At 41.8% G+C, this 24,444-nt stretch overlaps 1 pseudogene across 1 annotated transcript in view; it reads left to right on the forward strand.

Moving 5' to 3' along the window:
* Window positions 1–4,287: 4,287 nt before the first annotated feature.
* LOC311598416 (large ribosomal subunit protein uL6-like) overlaps window positions 4,288–24,444 on the forward strand; it is a 54,511-nt pseudogene continuing 34,354 nt past the window's right edge. The window contains exon 1 of the transcript in view: window positions 4,288–4,432. The product of the transcript in view is annotated as a large ribosomal subunit protein uL6-like (transcript). The remainder of the gene's footprint in view (window positions 4,433–24,444) is intronic.

Below are 24,444 nucleotides of genomic sequence, written 5' to 3' on the forward strand. Positions count from 1 at the left end.
ACCCACTTACACTTTTGTTTACCCAATTGTTTTCTTTAGAGCAAAGATCTCACTATTAGACAGATGCAGGTTAGTAGATACAAAACATAGCTTTGGAGAGATGAAAAATGCTATTGAGAATGTAATTGAAGTCAAACACTTAGCCGACCATGTACAATAGCCTAGTGAGATGAGAAATAGATGAGATGTATTTATTATTGAGCTAGCTAGACTTTGGGGAATATGCAATAAAGGGTCTGCCATCTAAATATATACTGTAGTTCTCAGCATCATGCATTTAATAAGCATTTTATAATCATAAATTATGCATATTCTCTAAGTCTAGTGCTATTGAAAACAAGAAAATCAGCGATAAACAGTCTGCCGTTTAAAGACCAATAAACCAGGAGTAAATATAAGAGAATATGAAAAATTATATTACAAGATAGAATATAGGAGTCCCTGGGAAATGAGGAAAAATAAAATTTTATTTGCAGACTATATAGAATCTAGTAGAAGGATAGGAGAATATTACAGAAAACACGAGGCTTAAAGTTGGACTGAAAAAAACTCATCTATTTGCAATTATGCAGGTTGATATGCTAAAAATGAATAGTTGAGCATACAACTGAGTGAAGAAACAATCCCAAAGAATACATTCAGATTCTAACCCTATATGTTTCAGATTTTAAAAATGAAGTATGGGTCATTCAAGATATAAACAAAAATGAATCTAGAAAAAAATGAAGACTGTAAATCATCATCATCATTATTACTACCACCTTTGGCCTTGGGAAGAGGCAATGGGTGTAACTCAATGTTTGACCCACAAAAAGGGTTCCTAGGGAACTGGCAATGATGCATTCTTAAACATGTTAGTTGCTTTATAAGCATTGTTATGGTTAGCTATGCAATTATATGTTTATGTGGGGTCTTCTGTGACTCTGATATATTTCAAAATAAAAAGCTTAAACTATACACAGCATAACTGGATAGTTTTTTATTAATATTGTGAATAGCAAGTGAGTTAGCTGCTGCAGAGGTCAAGCTATCTGGGGCAGGGAGATTGCATTAAAGCTCTATTAAGCCTTATAAGATTAAAGTAGATGAGATTGTGTATATTTAACATGTGAAAAATAGCATTAATATTAGAACTAATTTAATATCTATAGCGATTTTTAAAAAAATAAGATGGGAGGATGCTCTAAGGGTTTGAGAATTATAAGGTAATATCAGAGTTTTCAAACCACAAATTAAACACTGACTATCATAGTATTAAATATATATTATAGTATTACAGAGGTATATCATCCTCTGTTTGCAGTACATATGCTCAACAATGGATCTCTAATGTGAGCATCTTTTTCAGTCTGCAATGATAAGAGCAGAGTATCCAAAGGGAATAGTTCAGGTAGGTGATGTCACAATGGCAAAGGTATCCCAGGGGAGGTACCTCACAGTCTGAGGAATCTGGGAATTTACTCTGAAAGAAAAGGAAAGCCGCTTCGCAGTTTTGAGGAGTTGTGTGATTTCACATCGTTTTTTTTTAAGGCACTATCCTGCTACCTGAGTCTCGGTGGGACTAGGAATCAGCAAGGATAGAAACAAGTCAGACTGGCCAGGAGCCAGCTTCAGTGAGAAGAGAGAGGAGGGTTTGGGCCAGAGCTGCTGTATGTATGTATGCAGGTGGTGAAGATACTTTGAAAGTATAATCCATAAAGTTGATGATAAGGTATTAGAAAAAAGAACATGTAAAGAGAGTTTGAACAATTTGGAACACAGAGCTTTCATCTGATATGTGAAAGATGGGGGATGAACACTGTGCTTAGAGGTGCATCATCCAGGGGACACACATAAGTCTAGATGGGAAAGACCTCAGTTTCAAGGGGGAATTCCTGACGAGTTATTACTGTTTTACCCTCTTGCCTCTCTGTGTCTGTCCTCCATCTTGAAGGTTTCATGATGATGTGTTCAGGACTCTCACAGAGGGCTCCTGTAGTCCGACAGCTCTGTATTCATCTCTAGTGTTTTTTGGTCTTTTTTTTCCAATCTACCTCCCAGCAATCAATATGATAGAAGTTAATCATCGCTTTGCCCGTTAAAAGTATTTGTCCATGACAATGAAAACATGGATGCGGTACAAAGAAGTTGCAGTGTTATAAACATGAAATTGATTCTTCAGAAGAATCCTGCTGTCTCTCTGTCAATTGAGACTATTCTAGCTGAAAAAGTCACCTTTAAATATTCTGCCCATCCTGTCTTCCCAAAGACATTCACATAGCTTCATGTCATGTGAATCTTTTCTCAAAACAGAGAGGCTTTCCCAATCATCATGTATATGCTACTGTCACTTCTTGTGGCTTTAACTGCCTTGTTTTTCTCCATTGATATTCTGAGGTTTTATAGTTGGGTTCAGTTTTGTTATTATTTTATGACACTAGAACAAGGTTTTTAAGCTTTTTTCACTTGAAAACTCTTTCAACTGAGAAGTTTTTACATGACTCAAGAATAGATGTACTCATTAGCTTTAAATGTCTGTTTGCTATAACCTATAAGTACCTGGTATGCTGGTTGGTTGTGTACATTGGACACAAACTAGAACAGCCTGGGAGGACAAAGCCCCAGTTAAAGAATTGCCTCTATCATATTGGCCTGAAGACACGTCTGTGGAACATTTTTTTTAAATTGATGATTTAAATTGATGATTGATTCCTAGCAGGTTATGCTGTGTTGTATGAGAAATAAAAGCTGAGTGAGGCACAGAGGCCAAGTCATTTCTGCCTCTATGTTTCTGCCTTGAGTTTCTGCTATCTTCTCACCCCCAGCCCCCATACACACTGCTCATTATAAACTATAACCCATAAAGCAAATAAGCCTGTTCCTCTCCAAGTTGTTTTTTTTTTAATCAGTGTTTTATCGTAGAAACAGAAAAGCAAACTAGAATATCTAAGAAGAAAGCCTCAGATGAAATATCACCTGGATCAGTTGAGTACAGGCATGTTAATGGGGAACTATCTTGATTATTTATTGATATGGGAAAACTTAAGCCACTGTGGGTGGCGTCATTCTCTTGGCAGTTAGCGCTGATCTACATAAGTGAACAAAGCTCCTGAGCATAAGCGACATCAAAAACAGAAAACATAGGCCCATTCATTTCTCTCTGGATATGATGTGACCAGGTGATTGAGTTCCTACAGTGATTCCTTCTCAAGGATGGACTATAAATTTCAATCATACACAAAATAAACCCTTTGATATCATTTAAGTTAGTTTTGATCAGGGCACTTTCTCCACAGAAACAGAAATGAAAATAGAACCGTAGCTATAAAAAAATCACTATTGCAAATCAAACACTCAGCAATGATCATAAAGGCATTCATTTTAAAATAATTCTTTTTATACATATTTGTATTTATTAAAGATGAAATCAAATTGCATGATAATGAATTATATGGGCTTGTTTATTTTTACATAAAGAATTAAAAATCTTCAGTGGTCTTCAGAGTTAACCAATATTTTTATTTAAAACTGTCAATGTTGAAAACACCGCTTTGCACAAATAAATAATACAAAATGGCAAAAGTACCAATTAGGGGTATTTCAGAAATTGTTTGAAATTTTGTCCTAATCCCAAGCCAAAATTCATTTGGTGATTTTTTAAAAATAAAACTCAAGTCAGCAACTCAAAGAAGCAATTTTTCAAATCAAATATTTTAACACGGTGTAATCCAAAGATATACTAATTTGATACTGACACGCTGAGAAATGATGGTAGGAAAACACTCAAAAATCTTTGTTTTCCATAATTAGACCATGGTACTTCCATAAGAGCAGAAGACATAGTATTTACAGTAAAACACATCACAATGGATAACACTCAATAGTCTGGAATGTGAGCTGGGGTGTCTCAGTGTTTACACATGTTACGTGGCACAATGTGAGGTACGCACACAGAGTGCTCACATAATACCACATGGGTGGCATCTGCTGGACGCACTTCAGAGTCACAAAGCATTTGATTTTCAACCAGTTTTTGATCATTGAGCATCAAGAAACCATTCACATTTCTTCTCTTTGCTGCTGGGTCCCTGGCATTTCAAACAGGGCGTGGCAAAGAACAGGGCCACAGACATTACTTGCTCCACAAGTATGTCTGTGGTTGAAGGATCTTCGTAGATTCAATAGCTCCTGTGCCCAAAGAGCTGGCAGCAACCATGATCAAGCAGATGCCATGAATCTCCTTCTCCTCCTGTCTCTGTTAGGATGCTACATGACATGAGGGTTTGAATTAAAACACTATGACTAGCAATGAAGCAGAAACAAAACCTTTCACGGCAAAGCTTAAAGAGGAACCAGAAATTCTGGTGTGTGGAAAAAGCAGCACTTAAAGTGCCCTCACTCCTTCCGGGCTATACAAATAAACCAAGTGCAAGAATAGACTCTCAGGACACAGGTAAGTTCCAGCCACCTGTCCTGCCTAGCCCTTCTGCCAGCAGCATAACAGTTCATGGGCTGCTGTCACTGAAAATGATGCTCTGAATCCTTTGAGCATCAGAAAACTGTTTTGACAATCTTATAAGGAGCCCACAGGAAGAGGCAGAGAGATTTTTTACAGAATTTTCTTAAAAGAAAGTGGAGTGGATAGAAAATTAGGAGAGGGGAAGAGGAAGACTCGGGGGTATCTATGAAACGGATTATGAGAAAGTGAGCAAACAAGTCTCCTACTTGGATTTACTATTTTCAGTCTTCGGCTCTGTACAAAATTAAGGCTCTCGAGAAGCCTGCCCCCATGTTCCACACAACCTGCTCCTTCACTTTTCATCAGTCACAGAAAAGCAACTGATGTGTGCAGCTCATTTTCTTCGCGGGTTTTTTTTAAGGGTTTTTAAAAGATTTTTCTCTAATGAGTCCATCCCACTGTGTCCACGTTCTGTTTACCTGCAATTCCTCTAGATGGCATTCACTAGAAGAGCATTTGAAAAGAGGGATGAAAATCTCCTGAAGCTGGTCTTCACCTTGAGTCACATAACAGGAGCTGAAATTAGATCCCACCTACCGAGAGGCAAGGGAGCCTGTATCACCCAGCAAAGCTCAGACCCCTCCCCTTGGCACATCCAAAGTCCCATGTCCTTGCCTCCTGGGTTTTGGCACCAGGGGTTCCATAGCTGTGGCCAGGATAAAAGCACTGTCCCCAGTTTGCTCTGAGGCAAAGACAGCCTGCTTTTAATTAGGTGCAGGAGCTGTTGTTAGATTTGTATTTTTCTATCTTTTTTTATTCTTGATGGCATGATGTGTGTTACATATTTAATTAAAGAGGATCTAATGAGTACTTCTAACAGCCCTGAGGTCAAAAGAGCCACTGCAGAGATTCATGCAAATGAGCTGGGCTTTATTGCTTCCCTAGTGAGCAGCAGTGATGTGGTCCAAAATGGTAGAGTCTGTGGGAGCCCTTCAGCTTTCCAGCATCTACGGCAAAAACCCAAAGGGAAGCAAACAAAGACACGGGAAGTGCACTTGGCAGGCTTTGTGTCTGGGCCCAGAAAATGCATCTAAGCATATAAAGGGAAGTCTAAACTTATAAAATAAAATATTCAAATAAGCCAATTGGGACAATAGTCTAGGCCAGAGAACGTTCAAGAGAACAAAGACTCAAGACTCAGGAAAATGTTTCTGGGCATAAAAAAGATGAATCAGAAAAGAAAAGAGATAAAGGGGAGACAAAGCATAGTGTTCTGATGCATTTGGGTCATATCTTGTAGAAATAGGTCACTTCCTGTGCTTCCGTTGCCAGGAGCCATCTTTAAGTCTGTACTTACTGCTCAATAGCACCTGCCTCCTGATTTACCGCCAGACATGTCTACATTCCCAGTAGACTCTTGACTGACTGCTGCAGAGGGAAAGCCATGTGTCTTTGCTGTCATGATCCCTGATACACTTCCTCCGTCATATCTGGCACCTTCCTACACTGTATTTATCTATTGAGGTTTTTTTTTTTATTACCCTGACTGACTTTTAATTGTCTGTTTACTGTTTGTTTCTAGATACTTTTTTTTTTGGTTGGTTAAGCATTCTTAAATTGTTTGCTATATTCATGTTCCATGTTTGGGATATAACACAGTGTGTGGAATATGCCCTCCATGCTATTATTAAAGGAGCAAGTCATCCGAGCACAGTCTCATCTCAGTACACAAGCTGCATCTATAACAAAGAGGGGTTCTGAAAGCACTGAATCAGCTACATGGACAAAGAGGGATGCTTAGGATACTGCATTTTATACCAGTGGTATTCCCCAAAACAAGAAATAAAAAAAAATCAAACATATTATTCATAATAGGAACCAAAAAGCTTTGAAGGAAAAATGATAAACTAGATGTAGGAAAGTCTAACGTCAGAGAATCTTAAAATAATTCAATAACTGCATTGAATCTGTAGATTGCTTTTGGTAAGATGACCGTTTTTATTGGTAATCCTGCCAATCCATGAATTTAGGAGATCTTCCCATCTTTTGATATCTTCAACTAATGGTGCTAGTCTAACTAGATATCTACATGTAGAAGAATGCAAATCTATGCATACTTATCACTCTATGCATACATAACACTATGCATACATAACACACAAAACTCAAGTCCAAATAGACCAAATCTAACACACTGAACCAATAGACGAGAAAGTAGGGAATAGCCTTAAATGTGTCGGAACAGGAGACAACTTCCTGAACAGAACACCAACAGCTCAGGCACTAAGATTAACAATTAATAAATGAGACCTCATGAAATTAAAAAGCTTCTGTGAAGCAAGGGACATTATTCAGTAGAATAAAATGGCAGTCTACAGAATAAAAAAAAAATCTTCACCAACCCCACATCTGACAAATGGCAAACTGCCAAAATATATAAAGAATATTTCCTTTAGTGTTTCCCAGTCATTTGAGATTGTTCTGCTAAGAATTCTTTGTTTAGATACGTACCTCATTATTTAATTGTATTATTTAGTTTGTTGATGTGTGTATAAAGAACCTCCATAGCCATCAGGGAAATGCAAATAAAAATGACTCTGAGATTCCATCTTACACCTGTCAGAATGGCTACGATCAAAATCACAAGCGGGTTGGGATGTGGAGCAAGGGAACTACTCCTCCATTGCTGGTGGGAGTGTAAATTTGTACAACAGCTATGAAAATCAAGATGACTGTTTTTCTACAATTTGGAAATTGACCTATCTCAAGACCCAGCTAAACTGCTCCTAGACATATACCCAAAGGACCCTCCATCAAACCACAAGGACACTTGCCCAACTATGTTCATAGCAGCTTTACTCATAATAGCCAGAAACTAGATGTAACCCAGATGTCGCTCAACTGCAGAATAAAGAACATGCAATGCACTTACACAATGGAGTATTACTCAGCTGTTTAAAATAAGGAAATCTTTAAATTTGCAGGCAGATGGGTGGAACTTTAAAAAAAAATCAGCTTGAACGAAGTAACTCAGACTTAGAATGTCAAACATCATATATACCCACTAAGTGGGTATTAGCTGTAAAATAAAGGTGCAATCCATAGACCAACAGAAGCTAAATAATAAGGAGGGCTCAAGGGGAGTGGGTATGTGTGAATCTCCCTGGGAGGGAGAAATAAAAGTCATTCTAGGTAGAGAGGAGGCAGGGGGTAAGGGGACAGATGGACAGGAGAACAAGAGGGATCACTTGAGGGGGTGGCTAATAGAGACAATACTAAGAAGTTCTGAGACAAACTAGAAACCTAGTGCAATAGGAATTCCCAGGACTCTATGAGGGTGAGCCTAGCTAAGACTCCTAGCAATGGGGGATATGGAGCTTGAACTTGCAATCTCCTGGAACCAGGCAAGACTTCAGAAGAGGGGTTGGGATGCCAAGCCAGGCACACAACCTTTGACCTACAAATTGTTCTACCTACAAGATATGATGGATAAAGGTGGTGCAGAAATTGGAGTGACCAGTCAATGACTGGCCCAGCTTGAAACCCATATCATGAGAAAGAGGCGCCCACCAGACACTGCCTGGAGGGCCAGGACCCAGAGGCTGTATAGCCCAGAGACCTAGGATAGAACCAAATAGCACCATCAAAAAAAAGGTCAATAAAATGATTCCTAATGATATTCGCCTTTACTCATAGATTGGTGCCTAGCCCAATTGCTATCAGAGTGGCTTCAGCCAACAACTGGTTGGGTCAACAACAGGTTGTTCCTACCTGTATAAATAGAGCTCACTGAATGTAATGCTACATAGCTTCCTAGGCTACAGTAAAAAGCCCATTCAGATGCCTCCTGGGCTTCTGAGAACTTCTATTTCTATAGGCTCCTTCTTAAAAATGTTCCCTCTCAGAACCCAAGTCCCATGGTGGAAGATGCCCACAGTACAGGGAAGGACCATATGTAAGCTGTCCAGTGTCCACATCCAATTATATCTTGACTATGAATCATTCTTCATCTAATCTACAGAAACCTCCAGATAATTGTAGCCCTTAGCCATCTAATATTCCCACTAAAACTCCATATAATGTGTGGCAGGAACAAACCATCATTCTGAGCATCCCTGACACGTGGGATCTGTCGGGGACATAACACTCACAGTTGTTATTTTGTGCCCATGAGTTGAGAGAGGTATCTTAGGAAGAAAAATTAACTTGGCACTGTCTTGACAAATTCTGGAGATACCTACCAGAGACCTTAAAGATAAAATGCTGACTTGTAAATGGCTTTGAATAAACATGGGCAAAGATAGCCAGATAGATGGATTGAGCAGATTTAGAAAAACGCTGTCAATTTTCAAGTCTAAATGGTGAATATGTTGTTATTCATTGAACAATTTTTCAACCTTACTGCAAGCTTTAAATTTTTCATAACACTTTTTTAAGCAGTATTTTAAAATGTCTTTCTTTCCCCAAAGTTCTCTTTACCAGGGAAGCTCACATCCACTGCGCATGCCTTCCATTGCCCATAAATCTCTTAAAATAGTCTTTGGATGGGACCTGTTCCTTCCTCCTGCCTTCTTCAGAGCCTTTTTCTTGCTTGGCTGAGACTATCTAATGAAAGGCATCAAACAAACTTCTTCGAAGGACTCTGTCATTCTGCAAGATAGACGAAGGAGTAAGGATTATAACTAACAATACACTCATATATTTTCTTTAAATTATATGACAAGGTTAAAGGAATTTTAAAAAACTATCTAAGATCAATAAAATACAAGTGATTCCCATTAAATTTAATATCTGCTAGTAAAGCTACACACACACACAATGTACAGTTCAAAGGTTACAGTAAAATTTCTCCAGAGCAACTCTATGGGGTATTGTCACCATGCAGCTAAAACAAACAAACTTGGGGGTGGAGTGCGTGCATAAAACAGGCTTCACATCTATCAGCTCACAACCCCAGGCTTTCCTTGGTAAGAATTTATTCTTAATAGTCCTGGCTGAGAACCTTCCTCCTTTATGAGTCCCTGGTCATCTCTCCAACAAGTGTACCCCTCTGTTCTTGAAGGTACTGTTTCTCTAAGGAGCAGAACCAGGGCACACATGGAATCTGATTATATTGGGAACAAGACTCCTCATATCTTTGATATTTTAAGTTACTGTTCCACACCTGGCCACAGAAATTGAAACTCTCTTTTCCTTTGAAAGCACCCCACTTCCTGTATACATGCCCAATGATAATGGTAATAATGGGGAAGGAAGGGAAAACCATTTTTATTTATCATTAAGTGACCTTTATACTACCACTTTCTTTTTTAAATTTTGCAATTAATCCTTCAGGACCTTCTGGGTAGACATTATGTCATCATCATCATCATCATCATCATCATCATCATCATCACCATCACCATCATCAATCATCACTTTAGAAACAAGAGGGTCATATGGGTTGAGTAATTTACCCATGACTACACTACTAAGAGATGACAAAATCAAAATAGAATCAGGTCATCTGACCAAGAATCTGTGCCTATTACCACTATAGTCTTCTCTTCTTCAGAGTTCTTTCTCAACAGGGTTTATTCCTGCAGATGACTTCCAATCCTGGACACCCATATCATTAGAAGGGGTTAGTGTTTGTATATGACACCTTACACAACACTGTTCCTCACCACCACTGGATGTCTGCCAAGCTTTGAAGTCTATACATTATGTCCTCAGTTTCTACCAGATTCAGGAAAGTCAGGTTCTTCCATCTACCTAAAAATTTCAGTTTAATAAGGGCCAATAATCATGGTGGTGCTCTTGTAACTCTTTGGCAGGTAATATGTTCACCAGCACAGTCTATATATATACCACCACCCACCATTTACCACTGTGGCCTTCTAACTCTAGAGACTTGAGCATGCCATCGTTCTTTCCCAGTACTAGCCTTCTTGCCCTCCACTTTGCTTTGCCTCCATTTCAAATGAAATGGTTCACGTAGCTCGAAGTCCCAGAAACCAACCACGTCACACCGTACTCACCTTACTTCCACACTGACTCATGTCAGCCGGCCTTCAAATGCCTTACTTCCTATGCCAACACTCTTCCTTATAGCTCTCAACTTGAGAAGATTGCCATCTGCTTTTTCTATTCATTTTCCAAGGTTTAAAAATATAACTACAGGCCGGAGGTATGGCTCAGAGGTAGAGCCTGTGTTTTGTATGTGAAAATCCATGGGTTCAATTTTTTAGAGTGCTTGTGTATGTATGTGCCTCCACACAAGCACGCTCCACATGCGCTCTCTCTCACGCGCACACACATACACACACACACACACACACACACACACACACACACACACACACACACTGCTTGGGATATAATGTTAAATTATAACTGCATAAGTTCATGAAAATACATTAAACTTTCGTTCACCATAAGAGCCAATTTAATTAAACTCAGATAACATTTTAATCTTAGGTGGAATCTTTGTCCATATAGACTGATTTCATTTTGTCTAAAAGTCACCTGAAGTCTTCCCTCCCAGTCCCAACCACTCATGCTCTAACAGGTGATCCTAAGAATATTTGCATAATTTATGGTGATCACAGCATGCCTCTCTTTGCTGTCTTATTTTAAGCTCTAGACAGAGGCCACTGGGCTTCTTCCTGACTCAGGATGTCCATGCACACTTCTCTGACTACTCTTTCCTTTGCTCTATTGAAAATTCCCCACTTGTCTCAGGTCATCTAGCTTTCTTTCTTCCTGTTGCTGCTCTACTTTATACATATTTCTCCTCCCCTAGCCTATAAAATAAAATGTCATTCTGTTTGCTAGCTAATCAATCTCTTACTGTTTTCAAGCAGCTACTGCGCCCTCTCAGCAGAATTGAACCACAGACACTCAGGGGAGAAAATATCCATTGCCTTGTCACCTGCTTGCTCATGAGATCTTTCCCCCACCCAGCCTCTCCATGCGGTTACGTAAAATTTTTGAACTTGTGATTGTATGTATATAATTTATGTGGAAACACACATATGTGCTGACTGTATGTGGAGATCATAGGACAAGCTTGTGGAGTCAGTTCTCCCACCGTTGCCATGGGTTCGGGGATTTAGCTCAGGTCTATTTGGCAAGTGTTTTACCCACCGAGTATCTCACTGTCCCTCAAATGTAGTTTCTCAACCCCCTTCCCTGACTGAACAACCTAAAACCTTTCATATCCTCTTTATATCCCATATGCCTCTCCTGGCCCCTTACTCTCCTCACGTCTTTTTCACTTTTTCCTTCACTAAACCAGAGCCCTAAGAAGAGGAATCAGCAGGAATGGAAGGTGAACAACAGAGGGTAAAGGTGTGTGTGTGTGTGTGTGTGTGTGTGTGTGTGTGTGTGTGTGTGTGATAGAAACACATTTGCACATGTGTAAAGACGCCATAACAAAACCTGCTATTGTGTAAAACTAACACATGTGCCAGTTGAAAACACTAAAAGAAGCTCCCTAAGATGATGTTCAGTTGTCACCAGATGCCCCTAATCCCTCCACTCCTTTTTAACATTATTGGACTGTCACTTGTGTATGCATAGTTTGTGCATACACAAACTGATCTTTAATCTGCGGGTGCCCAAATGTTCTCAGATATCTACCAAATGACACACATTTTAGATTCCTCTGTAGGTGGGCCCCATACCAAAGCTGTTTACAGTATCTCATTACTCCTTTGTATAGTATGGCTGTCAAGACCACTAACGTCCATCCACTTCTACTGAACAACCCCACGTGGACATCAGCAGCACCACTGTGCAGCCCTCTCCAGTGCACTGCCCTTCTCAAGAGCCCTAGAAGACCCCTGCTGCCACAGAATCTGACCCAGCCTGTTCAGACAGATAAATCTGCCAGTTCTTTAGTTTTTCACCATCCCGCCATCTTCTGCCATGTATTTATATACTTCTTTGATAAGACAGCATTTGAAGAGTTTAGGCTCTTTTTAAATCTGTATGTCATCTGTCCGTGTATTAAAAATTACTTTCAAAAATATTCTCCCTAGTCCAGCATCAGACCCGCTTCCTCCTTATAAGTCCCTGGTCATCTCTGCAACCAGTGCACCCCCTGTTCTTGAAGGTAGTGCTTCTCTGAGGGGCAGAACTATCTCACCCGACCTTGATACTCCAAGGAGAGTTTTGTGACTAACAGCGTGGACTCTATGCTGAAGTTAAAGCAGCTTAGAGCGCCAGTTCTTCCCACTTGGGAGCTGAACACCTAGAGAAAAATTGTATAATCTTCCTAAGTTTCATCTATAAAGTGGGCATCCTAAGAATCAATAAGAGCAATGTAATTTAAATGCTTCCCTGTGTGTGTGTGTGTGTGTGTGTGTGTGTGTGTGTGTGTGTGTGTGAATTTTAATTGTCATTTTTGGTTTTTCATAGTGTATTGTAATGGTAGGTATTTTCTACTTTAATCTGAGCTCCCCCAGAGTCTTTCCTCCAAGGAGAGTCCAATAACAGCTAAGTCCTTCTGTCATAAAGCATTGGCCTTGGCTCTCATTAGCTAGTGCACCATTGTTCTGGTTTAGCAAAGCCAAGTGGCATGTAATCTGTCACTTTCGAGGAGCCACCTAATTTGATTATAAAACTGTCCCAGACCAACTAAAATTAGACATTGAGTACTCCAGCCTTCCAAGGAGGCAAAGAGAAGCCCATTTGTTCCATGGGGTTCTTTTCTTGTTTTTGTAACTCCAGCCATCAATCAGCTGATTGAGTTCTTTCTGAGCAAGGAGTGTGGGGAGTGAGGTGTGTGTTTTGTGGCGGGGAGTCCCGGATCTACTCTCCGATTTCTGGAAGATCGGGAGAAACGAACATTTTTTTCTGGGCCTCTGTTGTCCTCGTCTGTAAAATGAAAACAACAGAAATGCTTTCCATATTTGCCTAAGCCTAGGAAATGGCCTGCACTGGGGACTCCAGGAATAATGTGCCCACCTGAAGAAGAATACTTTACGACAAAATAAATGACTGAAAAGTAATAATTTAAATGTACACAATAGGTTTGTTAAGTGGAAGATGAGTATGCCAAGCCCTGAGGTTTAAAGGATCTACATGGTGCACATAGTCACCTGCTGAAAGCCCTCTGCCTCTCCAAGAAGGCCTAGGGAAACACTTTACAACAGTGCTGCAGAGGAGAAGGAGGGAGGGAGGGAGCGAGGGAGGGAGGGAGGGAGGGAGGGAGAGAGAGAGACAGAGAGAGAGAGAGAGAGAGAGAGAGAGAGAGAGAGAGAGAGAGAGAGAGCAACTGCCATCCTCTGGAGCACTCTTCTGTCTTGCCAGAGCTTGGGGATCTAACAGAATATCAATAACTCCTGCAAGATGCCTGCTACCTGCTCCTTAGCATTACATGAGGCCAGAGAGCTAGGGGAGCCTCCTGGGTACAGCACTAGCTCCTGGCTCCTGTCACCTGGTCCATCTGCTCTTCATGTGACCTCAGTCAGCTAGCAGCTCCCAGGTGCCTCACTTGCACGCAAGCCCCTCGGCTCACTCCCATTGGTTCCCTGAGTCTTGGCTTCTCAGCTAAGAGGCAGTGACTGAGGTAAACCTTGGCACCACAAACCCCACAGCCATAAATTTCACTTACATCTAGTAAAACACAGGCATCCAATTAAACCCATAATCCTATAAACTTGCCAGCAATCAAGCTCCAGGTTTAAAATGAAGACGGACAGGTGCACTCAATCAATACCATCGAGGTTACCAGCCCGCATTTTGTAGGCTGCTCCTACATTGAATCTTGCCCGCTGTTCATGCTGCTGTTTGTTTTCTGCCTGGGTAGAAATAACAAATGCTCTGTTTATTCTTCCGTTACATTGTCCTGTACGGTGATGTATGGCTGAATCCTGCGGGCTGCCACACGTGGGGGAATGTAGGAACATGGTCCCTCCTTGGTGCAGCCCTACTCTGTGGGGCAAGCCTGAATGGTCACGGTCAGGCCAGACTCCAGGTTTAAACCATGCAGGTTAGAGCTCATTGGTGAAATCCTCATCCTAAAATAGGGACGCCCTGAGCACCAGGTGGACTTTCCACTCATTTCCTTGGGCCTCTGGCCACCTCTAGAGGTGGCTGCCCACCCAGAAAGTTAACAAAGGATCGGGTTGCTATGGTTATCCAATTTACAGGGGATTTGGTTTAAAGGTTAAAACATTTGAGGAGTATTTGAAAATAGTGTATCAGTTAACGTTTTAGCAGGCAGCAGTACTCTGAAAACAGAGAGACCAGTATGTGACTTCCAGCACCTTCTTCCAGTTCACCCAGTGCCTCGCTGAGCTCCTCCTTGGCCCCTTCTTTCCTGGGGTTCTGCTTTCTCCACTCATCTCCGAGATTCCTCCTCCACAGAACCCTTCCCCTGACCCCAATTCATTTGCCTAACCCTTAAGCAAAGTCTACTGTGCACACTGTTTACATGCCCTCTCTCCTTGCACAGGCCCTGACAAAGCCTAAATCTATTTGATCTTTAAATGAAAGCCGAGCTTAGTTTTAACTGTACTCTATTTTTTTCCCCAAGAATAAAATGTCTGTAGATGCCTCTCAGTAGATTTCCTTGACTGAATTAATATCTCCCAAAGCTTTCCATCGCCTCCCTTACCTGTTGAAATAAAGATTCGCAAGGGGGAAACTCAGGTGATTAGAAAAGAATACACGTGAGAGACATATTAGTTGTTTTTTAGACTCAGAAGTGGTGTCAGTAGCTAACAAACTGTTTCTTCCTTTAGGAATTACAGGCTGAGCTTCGGGATGGGCTCGTGACCACCAGCTTCTCTGAGGTAGACATCCTCTGTTGGCTCTGGAACTGGGGCATGGCCGTTGCCAAGTCTTGTTCATTATCCTGGGGACATGAGTCATTACAACATATAGGAGAAATGTTCTTGGCAACGTGCAGGCCTCTCCCTGCAAGTAACAACGTCGGGGAGGCAGGAAGGCTTTTGAAGCAGCAGGCTTATTTTTCATGTCTGCTATCTAGGTTCCTCTTGGCCAGGGCTGACACAGTTCCTAAAATTGGGGGAGAAGATACAGAAGGTGATGCAAAGAGGATTGTTAAAGTCCAGTGAGATGGCTCCCGTGGTAAAGGCACTTGCCAAAAACCCTGATGACTTGGGTTTGACTGCTATAGCTCACATGGTGGAAGGATTCTGACCCCTGCACATGCAGGATCACATATGCATGCCCACATACATACACAAACATACATGTGTAATAGATAAATGTAATATTTTTTCTGATAGAATTTTTTTTTTAATTTTTAATTTTTAACTTGTTCACTTTGCATCCGGATGTTAGCACCCTCCCTCGTTGTTTCCAGGTCCCATCCTCTCTCCCTCATACCCTCTCCTTCCTCTGTTGGTCCTCAGAAAGGGAGCCCTCCTCCCCTACCATCTGACCTCAGCCCTATCAAGTCTCATCTGGACTGCCTGTACCCTCTTCCTCTGTAGCCTGACAAGGCGACCCGACCAGGGGAAAGTGATCAACATGTGGGGGCCAGAGTCCATGTCAGAAGTAGCCCCTACTTCCTACATTACGGGACCAACAAGGAGACTGTGCTGCCTATCGACTACATCTGAGCAAAGGGTCTAGTTCTACACCATGCATGGTCCTTGGTTGGCGCATAAGTCTCTGCAGCTCCCCCTGCCTCCTCCCAGATTCATTGGCTCCATTGGTCTCCTTGTGGAACTCCTGACCCCTCCAGGTCCCTCTACTCCCCAAGTCTTCTGTAAGACTCCCTGTGCTCCACCCCAAAGTTTGGCTGTGTGTCTCGGCATCTGCTTCGATCTCCTGCTGGGTAAAAGACTGTTAAGACTACATAAGCACATAGTATTGAAACTCACTCAAGGCTGATATCCATAAGACATTTCACATATTCCTATTCAAATGTAGTAGGAAACATGGCCTTGACCCTGTGCCCCTTACTGGCAGGCCCCAAAGGCTGGAAGAGAACATAAGAGCGTCTCTTCTTTCATGCCTTCCACCTTCTAACAAAGCTGCAAGTGGGCCAGAAAACAAACTCCACCTGATCGTAGTCAAGACAGTTGATTCCACAGATATGCCTGTTAATATTGTGCAATAGCCTCTGAGGCACCCAGAGGGGCACAAACAGTAGCCAGCAGCACAGGTCTAAGCACTTGGCCAGGCACCTCCTCCGGAGAGCCTTCATTTTCAAGGTAACCCATGACTTGAATATTATAGTTACTCCCATTGTGTAGGTAAGAGGGCATTGCCAGAACCAAGTCATAAGCGCATGTCTTCTCAACCTGCAGTTTGGCTTTGCCTTTTGTACTATTTTGCCCATGCTGGACCTGGGTCACTGGACACTAAGGGAACTGGTCAATATACCACTGACAGGTAAGCAGGTAAAGACTTTGTGCGGCAGCCTCAGTTCCAGAAGAATAACAGAGAGGCATTCGCCTCCTGTTTCTCCAAACCTAGTGACAGGATAAATCCAAGAAAGAGGGTTGACCTCAGCTAGTGTGGATAAGCTCCTTCGGAGACTGGTGCACAGGAAATATATAGATATATAGATATATATACTCTGTCATTAAAACAACCCCATTTTTCTAAGCTGCTAATAGGATTATTCAGAACGTTTCAAGCAAAATCCCAAAGCCTGTTATTGGTTTGCCAGAGAACTAAGTCTTTCATTTTATTTTAATCATTCTATGAATGTCAGTTCTCAGTCAGGCAAACAAATGGTCCCCAGTTTTTCAGCCGTGTTGGTCATTTAACATACAAAGATTCCCTGAGTTTAGTCTGTCCCAACAACATTGACTCCCTGGATGTAAGACCTTGCCTATCACCTCTGTTTCTCCCCCTACACACACACACACACACACACACACACACACACACACACACACACACAACTTTCCATTGCCAGGACCCTCTTTGGTTCTCTTTTGAACCATGACAAAACACAGAATGCTTCAAAGGTTAGCTCGTGGAGTTGTTGGGGGGGGAGAAGGGGGGAGGAGGGGTCAGGGGGAGGGCTGGGGGACCAGTGCAGATGTGGTCATGCTGTTTGTCTCCAGAGTTATCATCCTGGATAGGAGGAACTGGTAGTTGTCTAAAGGCTTGCCTGCACACATTCTCCAGCCATCTCAACTTCCTGTGTTTCCCCATCAGTTAGATTTTTAAGGAACCTGAGGACTCTTGTCGTTCTGTGTTGTCGACGCTGGGATTAAATATTGTGACCAAGGCAACGTAAGGAATACAAGGTTTATTTTGACTCACAGCCCCAGGTTTCAGTCCACTGTGGAGAGGAAGTCAGAGGAGAAGGGGCTTGAAAGAGCTAGCCACGCTGCATGTGTAGCCCAGAAGCATAGAGAGAAGAGACAAAGGCATGCTGGTACTCAGCATGCATTCTCCATCTTTTACAGTCTAGCATGCTCTGCCCAGGAAACGGTCCTGCTCTCAATTGAGATGACTCGTCCTACATGAATTAAAGTGATCAAAATCATCCCCACAGGCATTCCCAGAGGCTATCTGCCAGGTGACTCTCGGTCCTGTCGCATTGACAATTATCACTGCTTATCACAATTCTACCCCTTGTCAACTTGATACCCAAGCACTACTCTTAAGCCATAACTGGCCCTGAGACAGGTTCTTTGGTCCTCTCTCTCACCCTTTATTCTGTCTTTCTGTTTTAATGTGTGGTGGGGAATTGAGACAGAGACTCAGTATGTCACCTCAAGCTAATGATCTTCCTGCTTCAGTCTACGCAGCGGGATTGTAACCATGGGCCACCACCACACCCCTGCTTGCTTCTTTATTCTGGACGATCACCCTACCCGTTTGCATTTTTTTGCCACCAGCACACCATCGGTCTGTATACACACCCCCAAAAGAGGGCCGATTCATTAGGAGACAGCATGAGAGTTGGGGTCAGCTTTACACGTAGGGGTGATCTCAGCATTTGTGATCACAAGTCTAGTTAAACCATATGCAACAATACTGAGTGAGATGCAGAGGGAAGTAATATCCAGAAGGACCAAACAGTTGTGAACAGAGCTTACAAGGCGTTTGTGGAAGTTCTTTAGGAAATGTGAAGCTTAGGATGCTCCAGATCAATAAATTACATATGCACATCCCTTTCCCCTCATCGTCTTTGCAAAGCTCCTTTCTTCTCATCCTCCATCCTCTGCTTCAGCTACATCCCAAATTGTCATAGCAATGCAATACTGCTGAGATTCCAGTTTAATTAGTCTCCTTCATAAACACTTTTCCTGCCTGTTTCCTGCACTGTCTACAGCTCTGGCAGGACCCTTGGCTGCTGGACAGCTGTCCCTTCTAAGTCCCAGTTCCCACAGCACACAGAGCTCATGCCTGTTCTTTGGTGATAATTAATTCTTGTTCATTTCTTAAACTCCCAGTGCCAAGCATATGCAGAGAGGTCACTGAGCACATGCTTGTGCATTATGGGTATTTGAGATATGAAAGAATTGATAAATGGATGATAGGCACAGATCAGCAGGTCTCGTGCCTTTCCAGCCTGGCTCTGTTCCCGTGGGCTACTCTTCCGTAGATTTGACCTCTATACACAAACTGCTTAAACTGCAGTTCCAGTTCCTTATCCTTTTACCTGCCGGGGCTCAAGTTTTGTAACTAGTGAAAGGAAGGTAGCGGAATTATAGAATTACATTTATTTTTAGAGTGCCACTTCCTTCTATAACATTACGGCATAGCAGTTCCTATGTATACATACTGTGTATGTCTGTGTACAGCCGCAGCTTATCACAATGAACTTCTAGATAGGTAGACGGTAAAGTCCTCCTGGATTGTGTTAGGTTATTTGAGATATGTGAGGAAGAGTTGAGATTGTGGTAAAGGAGGCAATTAGTGCAATAGAGTCATTAAATTGGCAATGAAAGAAGCAGTGTTCCACATTCCTCCCACAGCGCAGGGTGTCCTAAAGTGGGACACAGGCAGTGATACTAAAAGAAATCGAACATACTCTGCCTCTTTTTGTAGTTCCCTGGGGTCTGGATTTCAGCAGAATGTGCATCTAGAGAGGAGTGTGTGTGTGTGTGTGTGTGTGTTTGTGTGTATGTATGTGTGTGTCTGTGTGTGTGTATGTGTGTGTGTGTGTATGTGTGTGTGTGTTTGTGTGTGTGTGTATGTGTTTGTGTGTGTATGTGTGTGTGTGTGTGTTTATGTGTGGTGTGTGTGTGTGTGTGTGTGTGTGTGTGTGTGTGTGTGTTACATTACAATGCTTGAGTTCTTGAAGGTAAGTGACTCAGAGGGCAGGAAGAGCTGGTAGACACTCTTGGAGTGGAATGGGACGGTACATGTATTAAGAGGATGGAAGTGAAAAAAAAAACCAGTCAATGAAAATGTGCAACTCAAAGAACGTTGTAGGAAGAGGTCCTCAGAAGAAACTTTCTAAAATTAATTTACCCATAACAAAAGCTGTGGTCAAAGACTCCCCTTAGATTCACCATCACACATCAAGTTCCTCACTCTCTGAGTCAGCGAGCTTTTTCTCCCTTGTTTCTCGTCTTCCTCATTATTACAATGGACATGCTAGGCACTCGTTACTCGTCCTTGGGTCTGCTTTCTTGTTCTTTCATCCTCCTAACCCAAGAGAACTGCAAATCCATGTACTCCATGAACCTCATTCCCTGAGCAGGCCAGGTCCTGGGCTTCACCTGGCCACTCTTTTCTCCCTGGCTGGCTGAACTTCCACCAACTCAACCCGGAGCCTTTCCTAGCCACCCTCTCAGGCACAGCTAAGACATAAGTCTCTCTCCTAGCGTTGCTCTCTTGTTTTCCATAGACTCTTTGCACCTTGCAATCATTTAATTTGTATTTTTAAGCCTCTTCTTATGTCCCCGCTAGGATCCAAACTCTGAGAGGAAAGGCCCTCTGTGCTGCTGTTGAGTTCACTGTGCTATCTCCAGAGGCCACTGTCTTACATTAAGGAAATTGGGCAAGTTTGATAAAGAAAATGAATTGATAAATAAGATGCAAAGGTGATACCACTATAAAGAAATGTACTTTGCGACTTGGGGGAGAGATAACATATTCTTGATGAGTCCTAATTCATTGAACAGATAAGACTCATTTATAGCCAGCAACGTCTATTTGTACCCATCTGCATTGCAGTAATTAATGCCAAGTTCTTAGAAGCAGTCTGCTCCCTTAAGAAGGTAAAAAAAAATATCCCTGTTTAAATTTAATAGAGGTGGTCTGGGTAATAGGGAACTTGACTGTATTATCTTGAATTGTTCACTCATTTTTCTCCGCATTTGAAAATCTTTTCAAACCAACTGTAGGATCCCCAATAGAAAAGATTTTGCTCTATAGTTTGGCTTTATTAAAACTGTTAAAAAAAACTGTGAGCTTTTCCTCCGGCTAATCCTAAACAGGAAGCATATGCTTTATATAGGAGGTGAATGTTGCTCGTGTCCCTGTGTGTGTGGTCATGGCAACCATCATTGTCCCAGATGTACCTACAAATAATGGGTTAGAATTTCTTGTTATCTGTTAGTCCAGGTGATGATGACTTTTGTTGTGCCTACCTGGTGTTTCCTTATGCTCTTCAGAATGTAATTGAAAAGGAAATGTGCTTTAATTTTGTGTAGGTAATCTAAAAATACTAATTCTATGAGAGCAGTAGACAAAGTATATTTTGTTCCCTGTTGATTCACCTGTCTGTACTGGGCACAGGAACTGGCACATTCTATTTCTTTTTCCTTTCCTTTTGTAAAAATGAAAGAAGTTATGATATAAAATAAAATAACAATATAATAATATAATATAATATAATATAATATAATATAATATAATATAATATAAATCACCATTCCCTCCTTCCTCCTTTTCCCTGCAAATCCTGCCTTATAGCCTTCCTCGCTCCCATTCAAATCCATGGCCTTTTGTTTATCATTAACTGTTGTTATAAATACATATATGTATACATGTATAGGTATTTATATGTATATATTTGTATTGTGTATGTACGTACAATATAGGTATACTTGTATGTATATAATCTGCTCAGCCTGTATAATGGTGTTTGTATGTATGTTTTCAGGGCTGTCACACTGTAGATCCCAAAGAACAACTAAGACAGGATGATTGCCACAGAGCTTCACTCCTCCCCCCTAAGCCATTCTGCCCCTGGACTCAGTGTAGACGCTCACAAATAAACACCTGTCAGTTTCCTTCAACAGCCTGTCGTCTGTGAATTCACAATTTCCCTTATGACGTCCGTCCCTCCAGCAAAGCTCTTTCTGGGAAGTATTTTCCAGTAGCGTGAGGGGCTATATGATTTATCTGCTGGCAGTTTTTTTTTTTTTTAACAGCTTAAACAAACCAGGGCGGGTGGGAGGTGGAGGGGCCTCAAAGGATCACTTAGCAATATCCAGCTCACAGAGCTGCCCCATGGGTCTGAGCCCTGCAGGGGTCCTCAGGGAAGGAGACTGCCCATCTCAGATCCCTGTGGCACTCCCAGAGTTAACACTTTAAGAGTTATCCCTGGCTTTTTTTTTCTGCTCTCAGATCACTCAGATGAGCTGGGATTAAGAATGTCAAAGTTGGCCTTTTGTTAATCCTCAATGCAGAAGGCAGCAGAGTTAAATCTGAAGAAAAATGGTTAAAGGATAAAGAGGTTCTGAGGCAGAAGAAGGAGCTGGCGATTCCTCCATGTGGGGGGAACCGGGTGTACGTTTCTAAATCCTTCCCAGCATTAAAAGGCTTGATGTTTTCCTTATATTTGCATGCCGCTTCTGGTGTAGGCTGCAGGACTGATGACAAAAGAGGGCTCCTGCAAGATTCCTTGAATTGAGAATCCTTCAGCAAGGGAATGCATCCATATTTTCAGCTCTGCCTCTGCATTCAAGAGCCTTGGCTCAGACTCTATTCCTGCCAGGTAGGATCACAGACCAGCCCTGTAACCTCTATGAACTTGTTTCTCACTCTAAAGTGACACTGTGCATGGTATCTCCCGTACACTGTTCTTATTACCTGTAACCTCAAGCAGCACTTCTAGCAAGTGCATAGTAAGTGCTTACTAAAGCTTGTGCACACCACCACCACCACCACTGTCGTCTTCAAAATCACTGTCGCTGATGTCTACGCTCATGCTTTCCTGTGCCCAACACCACAGTGCGGTAAATTAGCACCTTAGGGTAAAGACATGCCCACTGCATTTCCCTACTCAGTTTTTAAAAGATTTATTATTTATTTATTTATTTATTATGTCAACAGTGCTCTGACTGCACATACACCTGCAGGCCAGAAGAGGGCATCACACAGTTGTGCATCACCATGTGGTTGCTTTGGTAGCCAGCTCCTTTGTATCCTGGATCTCTCATCCCACATTCCCCTCGCTCACCCCTTCCCTTTCACCATGATTGTGGCTCCCAGTATCGTCAATGTAGGTGAGCCCCTGTGCCCTCTCCGTTTACACTACTCTCTGGGTCCTTCCTTACTTAGCCCATCTAACTGCTCATTTTTGTTCCCTCGTATTCTTGTCAATGCTACTGTGTCCAAGAAGCATTTTCTTACTATCAGTTCAGCTCTCCTACTCTGACAATCTCTGACCCTTCACAGTCATTTGTCTTCCATTAGAGAACCAAGTAATCAGACTTCCTTGTTCATGATTTATGTGGAATGCTCATTGGGAGAGCAAACAAGCCTTGTTTCTATCTGTGACATCGAGGCACTCAAGTAGTTTTCTGGGTCTCTATATACCACATATAAAATGAGATATGTTGTATATATAGTTTGAGTAGTAATTTAGATGAGCTAGTATCTCATCTAATGAGATATCACATACAGAAGTCACAAAGAACATGGCTAGGTTCATTTTAGAGAATTAATACAGAGCAATTGCCTTTATCTTTAGTATTGCTTTCCATGCTCCATATGGCATAGAAGAGAAAAGCTTGCGATAGCCTTAATGATATGGTGATTAATGCCTGTCTGTGAATGTCTGTGAATGCATGGTTATACTACACTTCCATCCAACATTTTTCCTATCTAAGTTAGTGTTTACCTAATTGCTATTGCGGTGGTGGTGGTCGTGGTGATATCTTAGTGTCTATCAGTCTCTGTCTCTCGGTCTTGCACTATCTATCTCTGTCTCTGTGTGTGGTGGGGGGTATGTGGGAGGATGGGCTTAAGAGCATAGGATTTGCAATTTATCTAATAGGCTTATTCTTAAGTGTAAAGTAAAATAATTAGAATATTCTAGAAGATCTTAAAATTGACTTCCAATATCATGGTGGCACAAAGACCGGAGGTCTGCCATTAGAGCTAGCCTCATCTGGGATAAGCTTTGAATTCACCCGACAATCTTTTTAAGCACCAGAGCTTTATACAGAGCTCACTCTTCTTATGATGAGAATGTGATCCCAAGTATTTTTCCCCTCCTACAAAGTTAGGGAATGAGTTTCTTTATGTGAGAAAATGACAGGCTTTGTGATTTAGGCAAACTGCACCATGGGCCTCTGAGTAAATTGTTTTCATTGCAACGCGTTCTCCTTGTTGAAAGAAGTATGCATTCCATGGTGGCACATGGCACTTGAGAGACTGAGGCAGGTGGACCAGGAATCCAAGGTCACACTACAAGGCTACAGGATAAGTTCAAGGATTTATATAGCCTGAGCTATATAAGAGTCTGGAGAGAGGGAGAGAGACAGAGACAGACAGACAACAGACAGAGAGATAGAGAGTTGTCACCATAAATTTGCATAGCAGTTCATCCCCTGTCTGTGAATCTTCTAAGCTCTGAGAGAGGAGGCTGGCTGTGAGCCACAGGCATCCACCCTAACATATCTAGTAAATTCTTGCCTTTCTGCCACAAACAGGAGTTGGAGATCACAGCTCTAGGTTTAAACCTGTATTGTTGGTGTTCTACTCTCTGTACCTTATGGAGATCCAAAGCCATGGTTACATACACCAAGAGGAAGAGAAAGGTCTTTGAAGAGAAAATAATTTTTGGAGGTGGGATCATCACTGAATTTCCCAATCATGACCTATGTGAGCACTCA

The sequence above is a fragment of the Acomys minous genome (assembly GCF_964271855.1).
Source record: "Acomys minous genome assembly, chromosome: 5".
Taxonomy (NCBI): Eukaryota; Metazoa; Chordata; class Mammalia; order Rodentia; family Muridae; genus Acomys; species Acomys minous.